Source organism: Marmota monax, unplaced genomic scaffold (assembly GCF_021218885.2).
Source record: "Marmota monax isolate L192 unplaced genomic scaffold, Marmota_monax_Labrador192_F-V1.1 WCK01_AAM20220418_F8-fsc00106, whole genome shotgun sequence".
NCBI lineage: Eukaryota > Metazoa > Chordata > Mammalia > Rodentia > Sciuridae > Marmota > Marmota monax.
In genome coordinates, this window is record NW_026695218.1 from 10101747 (window position 1) to 10117150 (window position 15404).

At 41.6% G+C, this 15404-nt stretch overlaps 1 long non-coding RNA gene across 2 annotated transcripts in view; it reads left to right on the plus strand.

Annotated features, from left to right (window-relative positions):
- The window catches only part of LOC124084810 (uncharacterized), a 115264-nt gene that overhangs the window by 51298 nt on the left and 48562 nt on the right, over positions 1-15404 (plus strand). Inside the window, exon 8 of one of the 2 annotated variants that reach the window (XR_009225695.1) lies at positions 545-633. This is a non-coding gene — a long non-coding RNA (uncharacterized LOC124084810). Of the gene's footprint in view, positions 1-544; positions 14173-15404 lie in introns of those variants that run through there. The other variant, XR_009225693.1, reaches the window with a different exon arrangement.

Sequence of the window (15404 nt, forward strand, 5' to 3'; positions counted from 1 at the left end):
ACCCAGTCACAAGTAACACTAGAAAGTTGTTTCCTCACCATTCTTCATCATTACTTCTGTATACTCCTCTATATACCCATCATACTCCATTCTCAGAGCCCTCATCTGTACTGGAGTGGCAGAGTGTCAGCAGTTCAGAATAATACTGGTTCCAGCTCCAGTTAGCCTTACTTAGCCCCACCCGTCCTGCCCAACCTGCTTAAAGGTCGATAGTTCTTATTCTGGTTTTTAGGCATTTCATGAGATAGGTGGGAGTATCTGGGGACCTACCTTAGGGATTTTCAGTTACAGTTCCCTGAACTGGCTAATGTTCATGATGTGGTACCTCTCTCTTACCCTTGTGGATTTTTCATTTCCTAGAGCTAGATTTCTATTCACATTTGCCAAAGATCGACTTTGGTAAGAACCACCAAATATCTTCTATGATCCAGATTTTTATCCTCCTAACTATGTTCGTTCATGTACTTGAACAAACCTGGTTATGTGTCCTGGACTTGGGTTTGGTTGACATCATTGCAGCATCAGTTTTTCTGTATCTGGACAGGCTGGTCACTCCAAACATCAGCGGAAGTTGGGCGTCTCGGAGAATATCTGCCTTCCAGTTCCCATCTTATCTCCCAGTCTTTGAGCAAGGTAAGGAGTCCATGGAATTACCTGCTTTAGGAACAACTAAGGGCTGGGGGGTCAATCCAAGACTAAATTTCTGTCAAGATCCACAAAGGAAGACTTCCTACCTGAATTCAACTTGTGTTGACTCCTTTCCACCCACCCCATGGATAGAACCATAAAGAGACATCAACTTGACCACAGTAATGTCAGGTACACTGGTCATCCCCTTCTTTTCCTGAAGGAGATGGCTCTTTTTGTCATTAAAATATTTAATGGTTTTCTACTTCCCAACACATACATGCTTGTATGTGGTACTCATAGTGTGTATTTTTGGAGATACTAAGTTGTTCACAGTTGGAATAGAATGAATAGCAAATTTAACTACATTTAACTTTTACTCATCCAACTATACTGACAAATTTGAGACACAGTATTGTTTATATATGTGAGACATTTATTTGGATTACAAACAGAACAAGATACGAAATGATGGATCATTTGGGTTAGCTCTAGTACCAGGGCTCAGAGCTAGACAACTATCACCTGTTACTGCATATCCTTTACCCCTGGGGTCCCTTTTTTGTTCGTAAGATCATACTGAGAAATGAGTTTGAGGAATGGGCCAAGACAGGCATAGGGTTAGGCCTCAGGACTTTACCTCTTTGCTGAATTCTTCAGGCTGAAATTGCCAGGAGCCAGGAGAGGGTAGGATGTTGGGTGAGGTAGCATGGCACCTGGAGCTATTCTTTTCTTTCAACAGAGGATGGGGGTAAGGAGGGGAGGCTCAGAGGGGGAAGAGGAGAATAGGGAAGAAGGAAAGCAGTGAGTGAGGAGGGAATTGTGGGAAGGGCTAAGTGAGGTGGGTGGTTTGCTACTCTTGAGGAGGTGAGAAGGGATGTATTGGCAGCCTGGTTCAGCCTTGGAGTAACCTGACTTCAGGGAACAGACCAGTCCCTCTGCTATACTCTCAACATCCTCTTTCCTTCCAAACAAGACTGACAAAGTCCAAGGTCCAAAGTTCCAACTCTTGTCATAGAAGACCACAGCTGAGGAACGACTTACTAGTGCTTAACTACCTCGACAAGTGTGTATTTTAAGAGGAAACTCCAGGATATTACCTCTATTATGACTTTAAGTATTACTAAAACTATTATTTATTCTCTAATTGATTTTGATAATTTTAATTCTCAAAAAAGTCTTGAGGCTATTAATATAGAATTTTTTATAGTTTCATATCTATTGTATTTTATCTTTTTCATTCCTAGTGTCACTTATTTGATGCTGTGGTCTTTTTTCATAATAATTTTTGTTACTCATCTGCCTCTTAAGAAATCAGCTTTTGTTTTAGTCATCTCTTATTTGTCTTCTATTTCCTTAACTTTTTTTGGAGGGGGGGTACCCAGGGGGGCTTAACCACTGACCAATATCCCCAGACCTTTTTATATTTTATTTTGAAAGAGGGCCCCACTAAGTTGCTCAGGACTTCACTAAGTTGCTGAGGTTGGCTTTGAATTGTGATCCTCCTACCTCAGCCTCCCGAGCCTCTGGGATTATAGGCGTGCACCACAGCTTTTATTTTTTAATCACTTAAATATTTATTCTGTAATAAAAAATAATATAGAGGGTCACTTTATCTTATAAAATAAAAAGACTAATAACCCAAAAGAATGGAAAAAGTTTTTTAAAAAAAGAAGTCTACATGGCTTATAAACATAATGCAAAGAATAAAGTAAAAAATGCATGTTTTAATGGTAGACCTCCAGGCTTGAGTGGCATTTTGTCTGCTGGGTACTAGGGATTGAACCCAGGGGCGCTGAAGCACTGAGCCATATTCCCAGTCTATTTTATTTTTTATTTTGAGACAGGGTCTCCAGTCTTGTTTAATTGCTGAGGCTGGCTTTGAATTGTGATCATCCTGCCTCAGCCTCCCAAGATGCTGGGATTACAGGCATGTGCCACTGTGCTTTGCAATTTAGGCATCTTGTTGCCAGTGCCTGGTGAAGGGACCCCTGGACTTCAGACAGAAGGTGCCCCACTACAGCCCTCTCTTTTATATTTTGGTGTTTTCTCCCCTGTAAATTGTAACTGATTTTTAAAAAAAAATGGCTCCACCTGCCTTTACTTCACTGTTGTATCACATCAGATATGGAATGTGAAAAAGATAAGACACCTGAACTCCTGTTTAAGCTCTGGCATTATTATTCTCCCACTGGTGGGCTGCAGGCAGGGGTTGTGAACCCAGCCTAGCCTGGCAGAGCTACTTACCAGGCCTTGCCACTATTGCTAGAGGAAAATGATTTTGAGGGTCTTATTCTCTCTTTAGCTTGCTATGCCTGATGTCTTATCTCTTCAACTAAGTTTGTTTGGGGAGTTTTATAATTCTGCATTCAGTGAAGTAAATGGAAGGGTAGGTGTGTTGAAAACAGGGTCCAAGAACTGGAAGACAGGAACAGATAGTCTGCATCAGAGGTTCTCAGATGTTTTGCTCTTAGAAACATTTTACTCCTCCCTTTTAGCTTTATTGTGGTATAATTAATATACAAAAAATAGCCCTCATTTAATGTGTACATTTCAAATTTGAACACATGAATACTCTTGCAATTCTCTACCAACTAAGGTAGAGAAAATGTATCTATTCCAAAATTTTTCTTGTTTTCTTTTGTTTGTATGTGGCTTTTTAGTGGGAGGGGTGAGAAACCTAAGATGATATGTATCCTCTAAACATATTTTAAAGTGCACAATACTGTATTGTCAATTATATGGACAATGTTGTATGGCTCTGTTGTATGATAAATCTCTAGAACTTATTCACTGTGTATATAGAAGGGTTAAAAAAACATGGTATAAACATACAGTAGAATATACATACCAAAATGACACACACACATATAAAATTTAACAATAATCATGCCATCTACAACAACGTGGGTAAACCTAGAGGGCACTGTGCCAAGGGAAACAAGTCAGACACTGAAGGAAAAACACTGCATGATTCTACCCTTATGAGGCATAAGGAAGTGAATAGAATGGTGGCTATCAGAAGGTGTGGGGAGGGAGTAATATGAAATCATTTTTCAATGGTCATCAAGTTTCCATTATATAATTTAAAAAATTTAATTGTGGTAGAATAGATTATAATATAAAATTTACCATCTTCACTATTTTAAGTGTACAGTTCAGTGGTATTAAGTATATTTACTTTATTGTGCAACCATCACCACCAGCCAGCTCCATAACTCTTCTCATCTTAACTGAAACTATACCCACCAAATAACAACTCCCCTTTCTCCCCTCCCTCTTCTAACCACCTCCCATACTGTCTATTTCCATGAATCTTATTAGACACCCCAAGTGTGTGGAACCATAGAGTGCATCTCTCCCTGTGACCAGCTACGTTACCCAGCACAGTGGTTTCAGGCTTCATGTTGTAGCATGTTTCAGAACTTCCTTCTTTATATGCCTAAACAACATTCCATTGTATGTATATTCCATATTTTGCCCATCTGTTCATTCTTCGATAACACTTGTACCTTGCTTGCTATCGTGATAATGTTGCTGAAAGCATGAGTGTACAAATATCCCCAGCCTTTTTTCTTATTTATTTTGAGACAGGGTCTCTCTTAAGTTCCCTAGGCTGCGCTCGAACTTGCTATCCTCCTGCTTTAGCCTCCCGGGTTGCCGGAACTATAGTTGTATGTCACCATGCCTGTCGAGTTATTTGAATAGTAACCACTTATCAATAATTTGCAGAAATATTTTCCTATTCTGTAGATTGTCTCTTTCTTCTGTTTATTGTTTCATTTGCTCTGTCCTTTAGGGTTTTTTCCTACATTTTTTATTGGTGCATTATAGTCATACATAATGGTGGGATTTGTTACATATTTGTAAGTGCACACAGTATAATAATTTGATCAGTATCACTCCCAAGTATTTTCCCTTTCCCTCTCCCCTCCATCCCCCTGGTACTTTTCCTCTATTCCACTGATCTCCTTTTGATTTTCATGAGATCCTGCCTCCCACCAACCTTCTTTTCCACAAATGTGAGAAAACATACCACCCTTGAATTTTGAGTCTGACTTATTTTGGTTCACATAGTTTCCTGCCAGTGACATAATTTCATTCTTCTTTATAAAAGCATTTTGGTTTGATGGAATCCCATGTGTCAATTTTTGTTTTTGTTGCTGGTGCTTTTGGAGTCATATCCAGAAAATCTTTGCCCAGACCAATATTGTGGGCTTTTTCCTTTTTGTTTACTTCTAGTTGTTTTGCAGTTTCAGGTCTTACATTTGTCTTTAATCCATTTTGAGTTCATTTTTGTGTGAGATTAAGGTTTAATTTCATTCTTTGGCTTATGTATATTCAATTTTCCCAGTGCCATTTATTGATGAAACTGTCTTTTCCCTGTTGTGTGTTCTTTTTTTTCTTTTTTTGTACTAGGGATTGAGCCCAGAGATGCTCTATCACTACCACTGCACTGAATCCCCAGCCCTTTTTTTTGTTGTTGAGAGAGAGGGTGTTGCTAAATTGCCTAAGCTGACCTCAAATTTGTGATCCTTCTGCTGGGATTAAAGGTGTGTGCTGGTGTTCCTGGCAACACATAATTGTTTTTCTTGAGGTGAAAGGCTCACTTCATTCATTTCCCTGAAAACATCTGAAAGATATACGAGTATGAAGAAGCATAGTCTGTTAGTCCTTTATACAAAAATGATGTTCCACAAAACAAAACAAAACAAACAAAAAAACAGGTAGTTCAGCTTGCAAAAACAATTGTACAAGTTCTTCCTGGACTTCTGTTTTCAAAATTGCTTTATGAGCAGACTGTTAGCAAGACAGGTAATTAATAGTCCAGTTTTAATAAAATTAATGGTTATTAAAATATTATCATGGACTTTTGTGTGTGTGTGTGTGGTACTAGGGATTGAACCCAGAGGTGCTTAACCACTGAGCCACATCCCCAGTCCTTTTTATTTTTTATTTTGAAACAGGGTCTTGCTAAGTTGCTTAGAGTCTTGCTAAGTTGCTGAGGCTGGCCTGGAACTTCGATCTTCCTGCCTTAGCCTCTTGAGTTGCTGAGATTACAGGCATGCACCACTGTACCTAGCTGTTATGGACATTCTTATATGAAACAACTTAAAAGTTTAAAAACTTCAACTATGGTGGGTGAAGAGTATGACTTTTAAGGAAGTTTTGTGCCAGTTTGGTGATTTGGGTTACGGCCCCATAAGTGTCACCCACTGTTGCTTCTACAACATAAAGGCAAATGTCCACAAAGTGAATACTACAAAAACCTTTGGGAATTATTATGAAAATGGTCTTGACCTTATGGACCTCCCTGGAAGGGTCTTGGGTACTCTACAAGTCAAGGGGAGGGATCACAATTTGAGAGCCACTGGTCTCTATGACCATAGACCTCGTTTGCATTTGGCCTCTACCACTTTAGTCAGCCTCCCTGGGCCTTGGTTTTCTCTACTGCAAGTGAGGCCCTAGTTTTCGACCCTATTGGACTCTATTTTCTAGTCCTTGAAAATGCTTCTCTCTTAATTGTGATACGACCTTGGCTTCTTTCCTTCTTCCATGTCATACCTGCTTTTTTCTCTTTTCTCCTGACTCCTCTTCAGCTCACCAATTAAAGGTTGACATCCCCATTGTTTTACCTCCTCCTCCTCTCCCTGGGTGATCTTATCCCCTCTCTGGTTTTTAACCATTACCTGCAGGCTGAGGGCTCCCAAATCTCTTCTTTAATCTAGATGTTTATCCTAAGCTCCAGTTTCATCTTTCCACCTGGGACCTCTCTACCTGAATGTACTAAAGGCATGTCAAAGTCAGTCTAAATTGATTCCAGAATCTTCTTCCCTTTCTCCACATTGTCTCCTCTTCCAGAATAGCCAGTTCTTGGTTTACTCCTCATCTACTCAACTGCTGAAGCCAGAAGCCTAGGAGCCCTCCTTCCCTTATCTGGCACCCTGGTTTAATCACCCAGGTTTATTAATTCTGCCTCCCAAATATTTTCCCTATGTCTCCCTGCTCTCCATCTCCATCACCACCACTTTAGGTTAGGCCTTCATTACTTCTTACCTAAATTATTACAAGAGCCTTCTTCTTGGTCCCCTGCCACCCATTTCCAACCTAGACTCCAAGGGTTGGAAACCATAAGAGTGTCTCACATTTTATGTTTTATTAAATAAGTATATATTGAGTACTTACCATTGCAGGCACTGTGCAGGGTGCAGGAATGCAACAGAGAACACAACAGACATTGTTCCTTACCACCAGTACTCACAGCGTATGGAGGAGGAGGGAAAAGTACAGGATATGGATCATTAAGATGCAGTGCAATGGGGAAAGATGGAATAGGTGCTTGGGAACTTCTAGAAGCATAAGCTGAGAGCTGGCTGAGTCCCAGGGTGGTCAAGGAACACTTTCTGAAGGAAAAGAATCTCACACTCAGACTGCTCATTGGGTGGGAATTAAGAGAAGTGGGAGTATGGTAGTGAAATGCTCTCTGATAAATTTGATCATCTCATTTCCCTGCTAAACAGACCTCTTGAGCTTTTCCACTGCTGCAGGATAAAGTCCGAATTCTTTACCATGGAATACAACCATTGTTGCCTCATCTTCTACCACACCCTTTCATTTACTGTAATCAACCTATGCTGCTTTCAGTTCCCCAAACCCCACACTCTTTCTCAGCTCCAGGCCTTTGCACATTTGGTTTCCTCCACCCTTGCCATCCAATGTCCCATAGCCTATCTATCAAGCTCTGAGTCACTGACATCAGCTGTCTCAGGAGACCTTCCCTGATCCCGCCCATGTAGACTTTGTGGCTCCCTCTCTTGTGTTCCCTGCCTGTGCACACACCTGGACTCACGCACATGTCACATTGGTAGGGCTCATCCACATGTCTTTCTTGCTTCTGACTGCTATTTCAGGATCCCAGTTCATGCTTAATTCCCACACCCTCACCCCAAGATCATTTTGGTTGTTCCCAGGGTGTGTGTTTCCTGTGTCCTAGTGGACAACTTTAGAAAATTATTACCACCTCCCCCCCCATCATTTTCCTTCCTCCAGCTCTGCAACCTCCCTGTGCCCCTACCACACCCCATGGAGTTATCTGTTCTGCTGGACATTGCCACACCCATCATGCACCTTACACCTGTAGGGAGTCAGCAGCATGCCGGTTGACCTCACTGAAGCAGCAGTGCTGGGAGCTGTTGGTCCCCTGTTGCCTTGTAGAGCCATGGACTTGGCCCGCAGATATATCTAATTCACAAATACCAATCTATCTCAGAATCAGCTCCTTCCCACTGAGCAAAGCTTCGTCTCTGTGTCAGCTCCTTGTGCCAGTTTCCCTCTTACCTTAGAAAGAGTTCTTTCTCAGAAGGTCTCTCAACTCCTCATACAAAGAGGTTCCCAAGGGTTGCCCATAAACGTGCTAGAAAGGGATGTTGGCCTGCACCACCATCTATCACCAGCCTGATGGCAAAGTATGCGTGAATATTTATTTATTTAAAATAATAAATTAGCTGGTGTGGTGGTGCACACTAGTAACCCCAACAACTTGGGAGGCTGAGGCTGGAGAATCACAAGTTCAAGAATAGCTTCAGCAACTTACTGAGACCCAGTCTCAGAAGAAAAAGCAAACAAGACTGGAATGTAGCTCAGTGGTAGAGTACCCCTGGGTTCAATCCCCAGTACCAAAAAAACAAATACAATATTAAATTATATAAGCAATGCTGAATACAGTTTCATAGTTGAAAAGCCAAATGGTTTAGAAATATAGAATAAAAAGTTAATGATCCTCTTCCTCCCACCCCACATCCAAAAGCCTATCCTCCAAGTAGGCACTATTAATTATTTGGTGGAAACATTCAGACTTTTTGCTTTGCACTTACACATATGTGAGTCTGAGATAATATTTGTGGAATTGATCTTTTTTCATCCCTGAATTTTCCCCTTTCTTGTCCTCACATTCATGGAGCTCATCACTTCTGAACCTCTCTCCAGGTTAGAAATCCAAATCAGCTTTCAAGTATCTCTGGCTTTTGTGTGCTGAAAGCTTAAGCATTCTTTAGAGCAACCTCAAGATTTTCTGAACAGCTTATCAAAGGACAAGGGCTCTCTTGCAGAGATTGAATGCCTTGACTAGAAACAAGATGGAAGAATAATTTGCTTTGGAGTAGAAAGACCTCCAACCCTTGTAAGCCCTCCCTTCTCCAGTCTGACTAAGGGCAGGAGACACAAGAGGAGAAATGTCCCACCTTGTTTTCTACCTGTTCGCCTAGACAGGCAGTAAAATCCCAAAGAGAGTTGACGTCATGGTGAAGGCAGGACACAAGGTCACTGGCAACTTGATCCATGGTTCCTAATTGCTCTGAAGAGGCACATAGCAGCAGGGACTGCCATACCTGGCCTCAGCCAGCCTCACCTTCACCTTTTCTAGCTTGTGCCTGGCTCTTCCAGCGTTCAGGAGAATTTAGACACATCTGACATCAAGTCTCCTATTGTCAGGACTGAAGCTTCCCATAAGCAGTGAATTGAGTTACAGGCACTAAAATGTGATTTCTTGCATGCCTAAGTTTGTAAATTAAGATTCAGGTGTCATGTACTGTTCATATTCTGCCACTTAAAAATTAACGATATATCTTAAAAATTTCACACCAGTGGAAAAGTACATGAGCACATACTTTTAAAAAAGTTTTCAAAAGTTAGTGTTCATGATAAGAGATTCAAACAGTATCAAAGGAGAAAGCAGAAGTTCTTGAATCCTCCGTTTCCTTTCCCTAGATATAACTATTGTTAAAACCTTAGAAAATTTCTTTGCAGATTACGTCACATATCTATTTATTTACTAGCTTTTTTATATAATAATAAGCTCTTAACTCTATATACTTTTTGTGCATATATTTTCTATTATATATAATAGAAATCTTTATTTCTATATAAATATTTATTTCTATATTTTATTTATTTCTCTATAAATAAATAAAAGATAATATTATTTATTACTCATCATTAAATAGATTCTATTTATCTAAGTAGATGTAGTTCTACTTTATTTCTTTCAATGGCTGCCCAGTCTTCCCGTAGATTGGATGTGCCACATGTATTTAATTAGTTGATTGGCATTTAAGTATCCAGATTTTTAGCTATTACCAATTAAGGGCACAATGAACAGAAAAATAGCTAGCAATTGTTGACAACAGGTATTGTTGTCATGTGGTAAGCCATATAACCCTTGAAATGTCCCAATGAGATAGGTTCTTTTATTGCCCCTACTACACAAATGAGGGAACTAAGTCACAAAAAGATCAATAATTTCCACAAGGTTACACGTCTGGTAGGTGGAGGATCTGGGACTTGCACCCAGGCAGTTGAGTCCCACTCCTGTACTCTAGATCACAACACTACAGCCCCTCTGTAGACCCCGAGCACTTATGCTGATATGTCCATATAAAAGGTCAAACTTTGTGCATTTTACACTTTAATAGTGTTAAATGGTGGGGACATTGTTTTATGAGGAGAGCAATGTGCTTCTTTCATAATCAATTGTGGAGCCCACTTGTTTCCTGAGAACAGAGGGGTTGCTGCTGCCCCTGTGCCCAGAGGCCCCACTAAATAAGAGCATCCTCTCTTGCTGTGGTCAGGGCTTCAGCTCTGAATTTTTTCTGGCTCTCTCCCTTTCATACTGGACTGGGTTCCCAGGAGTCTTGGGAACCCGGCTCATGCCCTTTAAGGCCAAGGCCACAGACTGCTAGAGGAGTTTTTCCCTTCTCTTTTCTCTGCACCTTCTTAGTTTCCTAAAGGTGAGGGTACCTTCCAACTGGAAGCCCTCTATTCCCCATTTTCCTATTCTTTCTGCAAGAGGAGAAAAGGACATCCACTTAGAGAAATAGGTGCACCTCCCCACCTGCAGCTCCTACATCTAACCACAAGGGGCCCACTGCAGGACCTCCAGGCCTTGATGCTCACCAGACCTGCACAGAGGTGGGTGGTCACAATGTGTGGCCTGGTTTCTTCATGGCCTCTGCTTTTATGGGAATATATCAGTGGTTCTCCGACAAGAGAGAACCAACTCTCCCAACTCCCAACAGGGGACATGTGGCAATGTTTGGAGATATTTTTGGTTGTTACACTTGATGGTAGTGGCGTGTGTGTGTGGCGTGTACATGCCCAGGCATGCACACACACACTCTTGGCGCCACACATACACTACTGGCATCTCCTGGGTAGGTCAGGAATGCTGCTGAACATCCTACAACATACAGGACAGCGCCTACAACAAAGAACAATACAGCCCCAAATGAACCCTGGGCTATGGGAGGGCAGACAGTACCCAGCACATGGCTGCCCCCTGTGGCTTTGGAATCAATTTAAGTGAAGCCAAGAGGTGGGTGGCTGTGTGAAGGGCAGTGGCTGGAAGTAGTAGTTACACCCCAATTTTTTTTTTTTTATAAAGTCAGCGAAGTTTGTTTATTTTTTTTTATTATTATTTTTTAGTTATCGGCGGACACAACATCTTTGTTTTGTTTTGTTTGTATGTGTTGCTGAGGATCGAACCCAGGCCGCACGCGTGCCAGGCAAGCGCGCTACCACTTGAGCCACATCCCCAGCCCCTGTTTTTTATTTTAAATAGAAAATAGTAGACACTATTTTCCTGTCAAAGAATAGGAAGATGGCTGGTGAAGTTTGGGGTGGGTAGTGGGATAGATAAGCATTCCTTACCTGCATTACAGACTATTGAGAAATTAAGGATGTGGAAAACACTCCAAAATTTACTAGATATGGCCCAGCTAGTCTCAAGCAAAATGCCTGGAATTAAATGTTTTATCATTAACCAAAAAGAAGGGAATTAAACTCCACAAGCTGGGAACTCAAGAATGAAGACAAAGCATAAGAAAACAAACTGATGAAAACAAGATAGAACAAACAAGATAAAACAAATTAATGAATTAGAAAACAGGAAATCTGTTCATTTTAATAAATACATTGAAGACAATAAAATTAGATACAAGTGGACCTGGAAATGGAACAAAACATCGATTGAAGAAGCCACAGAGGAAGCTCTGTGTGAGTGTGTGTGTGTGTGTGTGTGTGTGAGGGGGGCACAAGGAGGATGACAGACTTTACAACATCGACATGCACTTATTTAACATCAGTTTACTGATCACATGCTGTGTGCAAGGCACTTTTCTAAGCACTGGGAGCGTAACACTAACCAGATGAAGAGCAATGCCCTCAATGCCATTCTCAGCTCTAGTGAGCCTTGAGGTAATGTCAGGTGGGAACCAGTAACATCAGCTCAGCTAAGTCCCAAGGCTGGCCAAAGTGCCTGGATCCCAAAATGTAAGTTGAACAAACAAGAAAATGCTGCAGCTCAGGTGAGATGGTAAAGCAGGAGATGAGAGGAATTTAAACTTCTTTTCAGAAAGCCTGGATCCAGAAGGCAGAAAAAGAACACAAAAACATTAATATTTATTTTTCAGTTTTATTTTTTGAGATGGGGTCATGCTGTGTTACTGTGGCTTGTCCCAAACTCATAAGTGATCCTCTTGCCTCAGCCTCCTGAGTGCTGGGACTCCAGGCATGTGCCAACCACACCTGGCTAGAAAATTAATATTTATTAATGACCCCCAGGGAACCTATCTACTCACCAGTGTGTCTGAAGGGCCATGAGATGGACTGACCAGCACCCAATTACCCAATCTCTTGAAACTAAGGACTTACTTTGGAGTGGGTCCCTCCTTCCCTCCCTTTCTGTTCCCTATTCCAGGCCCCCAGGTAACAAGGAATCTTTGCTATGGAAATTGGAGGCGTTTCCAGTTCCCAACCCTTAGGAGACTGTCTCTATGGAAATGGGACTCTCCCCAGGGGCCATTGTGGATCACCCCCAAACAGCCCTTGCCTGGTAGGCCTGTGGCAGCTGCCATGTCTGGCTAGGCCAACTCAACATCCTTGGAGGTCTGCTCAGAGCAGAGTTTCTGCAGAAATGTTTCGTGGCCAGTTTCAAAGCACCGGGGAGAGCAGCTTGCCCTGTGTTGGCTGTGCGGCATCTGTTTTCTCAGAAGCTGGAGAGAGCTCAGGGGACTCACAGGAAGACATTTTCAACATTAACAATGGCCAACATTTATGTTGGTCCTCACTCCATGCTTGGCATGTTCTAAGTGCTTGACATCCATTAACTTATTTAATTCTGACAACTCTGTGTGACATGTTCCATTGCTGTGGTCCCATTTTACAGGCCAGAAAGCTGAATCCAGAGATCAGATACCTTGCCCAAAGTCCCAGTGGCGGGTAGGCCAAGCTTGGCATTCATAAAGCTCTTACATGTGCTCATGGCAAATGCTCCAGGACTTCCCTCTCTGCTCCTTTTTGGACCTTGTGAACACCAGGATGTGTTCATATCTGTAGAAGGGGAAAAAAGAAGCAGTTGCCCAATTCTCTCTCCCTGATTCTGACTCCCACTCCTTTTCCGATGGCTTTTATATTTTTTTCCTGCAGAAGGCATAACAAGTGAGCACTGATTGCAGGGATTTAGGACAACTGTGAGACTTGAGTTGTTGAATTTGAATGCGAGAGCCCTTCTGTACCTCCTGTAGGGATTTCTGGGCCTAGAGGGTGAGCTGCTTGGATAATAGATTGGCTTAGACTTGTCATGAAACTCTGTCACTTAGGAGGACCAGAAGGACCTGGTGAGTCTGGGTGGGGACACAGGGACTTACGTACGGCTGTTCTGACCATGTCCACAGTTTGGATAAAGAGGATGCTTCTCCATGTGAGGCGTCCAACAGCCAAGACGTGAGGTTGTAGATGGGAGAGGGTTGCAGAAGGAGTGGGCATGGTCTGTTGGTCCAAAGCCAACTTTGCACTGGAAATAAGGAAGAAACACTTATCAGCTCATTAATTATAGGATGCAGTAGGATTGGCTGTGCCTCTGGGTGTGGGGCAGTAACCTAATGCTTTAAACAAACAGCCCTGTCACTCAACAATAATTAGCAGCAACAATAAGCATCTTCATAGAACTAGATTGATAGGTGGCCGACAACACACAGCCCCAAGCCTGGCCTAGAACTGGGCTTGGTTGCCACACCTGTGGAGCCAGCCAGTGGTTTGGCCAGCCTACAGGAGCATGCACAGAAGTGATACATTCTTTCTTCTTCTGCTGTTTGCTGATAACTTGTTCTGTAGGAGGCACTGAGAGGAAGGAAATGTGAGATTTAGCAACATTCTAGTGAATTGAGGAGTCAAGATTAATCTTGAAAAGTTAAACAGCAGCACAAGAAATATTGTATATGTCAAAATACAGAGTGTGAGTGCTCAGGGCCAAGTAGGACTTAGAGGCAGACTCTCCACCAGATGAAAGGTGAGGTGGACTTGTGGTGGGGTCTGCATTCCCTGTGAGATTTCTGCCAGGACACACTGCAATGCTTCTTCTCAAGAAGTAGGAAACACAGGAAGAAATTTTTCAGATTGTACATATTGTTCTGTGATTTGCTTTTCATGCTTATCAATATGTTGTGAACATTCTTTCTTGTTCATAAATAAACTTCTTATGAATCTCTCATATTTTATTGTGTATTGAACATGATTTAACTAATCTTTTATTTTTGTCACTTAAGGTTATTAACAATTGCACCCATTATATATACTGACACTGGGTGCACCTTTATTTTTATCTATTGGATATGGTCTGTAAGGAGAATGGCTAGATCAAAGAACATGCACACTTTCAAGATTTTGATATATATTGCTAAATTGCCTTCCAAAAAGGCATATTCAGCATAGGTGCTCACCATCAGTCCTGTGAGAGTAGCTCTTTAACTACATCTTTTCCATCACTAAATATTAACAATTTAAAAAATTAGTAAATTTGATAAGAAAAAAGGATATTTCATTGTACCTTTAGTTTGATTTCTTTTTGTTACTTTATTACTTAGATTGTTTTACCGGCCAATTGGTGATTCTTTTTAGATGAATTATCTGATCATGTACTCTCTAGTCTTCTATTTTCTATATCTTCTTTCTTTCTTTCTTTCCTTTTCTTGCTAACCCTTTTGATTTTTAAATTTTGAAACAGGGTCTCATTAAATTTCTTAGGAGGACCTTGCTAAGTTGCTGAGACTGGCTTTGTACTTGAGATCCTCCTGCCTCAGCTTCCTGAGATACTAGGATTACAGGTGTGCACAACAGCACCTGGCTCATTTATTTTTTTATTATTTCATGGGGTATATTCCTTTTGCCTTAATTATTTATAAGAGTACTTAGTATGTTTTAAGGCTATTAACTCATTGTTTTTCATGTTATAAATATTTTATTCTAGATTATCATTTGTTATTTAGTTTTGTTCATTTATAAAGCATTTATAATCTAAAATGTCCATGTAATTTAGGTAGTCTTCCAAATCACTGGCTGGAGGTGGCTTTTACTGGAAGCAGGGAGGCCAACAGGTGGCCCCTGACAGGATGCCGCTGCATCAGGATGAGGCCCATGAGGCAAGGCTAGAGAGGAAGCCCAGCTGCCAGACTCAGGTGGAGGAGGTGGTGATCGTGGGCAGGAAGCAGGGAAAGGGGATGAGTCTGGATGACTCACAGGATGCTGACCTGGGTGAGGTCTGTGCAGGTGGAGGATGAGCCAGGATTGGAACTACAGGTAGAGGAGCAATAGGGGCAGGGCAGAGATTGGTACAGTTCCCTTTGGGCTTGTTGAGTGGAGTTTCCTTGTGGGATAATTCACTGGTATTTGGATCAACAGGACTGAACTGATTTCTGGCTTTGTGTTAGACTCAGGCTTTTTCTGCT